The sequence below is a fragment of the Hipposideros armiger genome, unplaced genomic scaffold, assembly GCF_001890085.2.
Source record: "Hipposideros armiger isolate ML-2016 unplaced genomic scaffold, ASM189008v1 scaffold_757, whole genome shotgun sequence".
Classification (NCBI taxonomy): Eukaryota; Metazoa; Chordata; class Mammalia; order Chiroptera; family Hipposideridae; genus Hipposideros; species Hipposideros armiger.
Window position 1 is genome coordinate 697,626 of NW_017732107.1, and position 2,883 is coordinate 700,508.

The window sequence follows — 2,883 nt, forward strand, 5'->3', positions numbered from 1 at the left end:
CCCATGCTTTTTCTTGTTCCCTTTGTCAAGAATGCTCCTCAATATTTACCTGGCTAACACTCTGGCTTCCTTCAAATCTTGGCTTAATTGTTACCTTGTTAATGAAATCTACCCTTTCCACCCTATTGAAAATGAAATGGCAACTTGTTTTTCATCATATCTCCTCATTCCAGTATTCCTGATCCATTCAGCCTCCTCAAATTTTCTAATTTTTAAAATTATTTTAACATACTATATTATTTATTCATGATACTTATTTTTTATTAAACTTTATTGGAGTGACAATTGTTAGCAGTTACACAAATTTAAGATATACAATTCTGTAATATATCATCTACATATCACATTGTGCATTCACCACCCAGAGTCAACTCTCTTTCCATCACCATATATTTGATCCCCTTTACCATCATCTACCACCTCCCTTCCCCCTTACATGATACTTAGTCTTTATTTTCTCCCTACACAGTAGCATCTATGTGATTCAATGACATACATGTAGTATATTCTCTGTTGCCCATTGATGCACCTATGCAAAATGCCTTTCATAGAAAAAGCACATACAAATATTTGACTGAATGAAAGTATTGATTGACGTAATGAGCTAAGGCCAGCTATAAACATTTTCATTCTTATTTATAATGAGCAAAGGAATTTCAGTCTATTTCTGGGGTGTAAGGAACATTTTTATTTATACTACCATTGCTCTTTTATTGTTAAAACTGTAATACTTAAACACTTAAGAAATGGTTTGATGGACTTAGTCATCAGAAAAGTATACCTAAAAGTATATGGAGATACTGAACTGAGTTGTTAAACATTCATTGAGGCACGGCTTAATTATCTGGATTTATGGTCTGAAACAGATCTCTGAGTCTTTGTTCCTCATTCTTTTAATTAAAATTTTATTGTTTATCTCCCCCTAACTCCTTTATATTGTTAAGTTAGAAAGGTGTAATCTTAAAATAAGTTATTAATTTGAACCATATCTGGAGTTTCTGACAGTTCCTTGGACTTAGAGGGTCCCATTGTTAAGTAAATATTAAATTGTGTTGTTATTGTTAATTGTCACAACAAATGATTCACATTATTACCCTCTCTATCAGGAGATAAAAATCTTCAGTTGCCTGCAGAAAAGATAAATAAAGCTAGCTAGGTATAAGAATAAAAAGGTAAGGTGTGAAGATTGTCGTAATAAAGAGTTCATACCCTTTGAAATGGTGGAGGTGCTTTCCACCTACATGTTATCTTAAAAGACTCTTCTAATTTTGAAGAAAATATTGAATTTGCAATTTTTTTAATGTGGGACAATATTTCCATTTGTTTGCATACAAATATTGTTTGGGTTACAGCTCACCAAGTCAAGCCAAACTCACATGTGAAATGGATTTGGCCTTCAGGCTAATATGTCACTGAATCACAACAATATCCCAGAAAAATGACAAATTCTCAATCACTGCACTTTTTTGAGTTAGCAAAGATTTTATAAGAATAGAAGGCACAAGAATTTACTATAATGTTTAATAAAGCAGTCCACAATTCTAGTTTCCATGTCTTCACCCCAAACCTCATCTACACATAGAGAGGTGATAAGGAGAGTGAGATCTTGATAGTTTATAATTAAACCTGTGATCAAATTTCCTCTGGAATTTATTAATCCATGTTTTGATTTGAACAAAGCACCTGTCCATATACCTGAATTCATAATCAGGGTTCATGTGTGTGTATGTATACCTGCTTCAGTTTCATTCTAATACACCACATCAAAACACAACAAAAACATAACATAAAACAAACCCCCCAAAAAGTACTTGTATCAGACAGGTAGTTTTACACTGTTGCTCAAAGATATCAAAGGGAAAATATGAAGCACCATCCTTGTCTTCCCGATTAAATTATTCAGGATAGGGTAGCACCGAAAACAACACTGAGAAGGAAGCACCTTAGCACAATAAATAGTTTATGTCTCTCACAGGACATAACCAAAGCAGGCTGGTGCAGAGGAAAAAAGGTGCTCTCTGATGTTACTCAGCTAACCGACTCTCCCCACTCTAGAATACTGCCGGTTAGCACAGCATGAGAAGATAGATATAGCATTGGTTCACAACCTATTGTTTAAAATTGGCCATGCCTAATTTTATGGGAGCCATACCTAACTTCAACATATGGTCTATATTTGGGGCTGTAGATGGACTATTTGATGAGCTGTACTGTGCATGCCTCATTGAAATTCAGTTATTTTTTTATAGTAAGTTTTTCTTTTCAAGTACTTTGTCGTCAATGAAGTATATTGACCTGAAAGTACTGAATATGTCTCAGAATTATATAACATTGACAGTAAAGGCCTTATCAGCCAAATATCAAGTTAGAATTGCAAGTTTCCATACTGTATATTTTTTGTTCTGTCACTCTTTAAATATTATCTGAGTAATGTCTTCAATGTGTGTACACATAGATTTACATAATACAATACTCTAAACATCTTAAGGTCAATCAGAAATTTTAGAAGAACAATTACTTTATAACTCATACCTTGTCTGTGAATTATATGTGTACATTATATGTATAGGTATACATGAGTGTATATTTAAGTGTGTGTGACATTCTATCTTGCCATTTAAATTTCAAGCAGCATATTATTTAATAAAGTTAATTAGATATATTTTAGGTTTTATTTTAAATATGCATTCTAAATTATAGTTTTATGCTAGAAAGTTATATTTTTTAATATTTATTTTTATGAATCACAGCTAATGATATCATCTCACTAAAATTTTGAAAAATTACAAGTATATCATAAAGTTTCAAAATCCACAGAGTTCTAGGCTGGCTGAGTGGCATGTTGGTTGAGAGCTGGCTTGGGATGCCAGAGGGCCCCAGTTC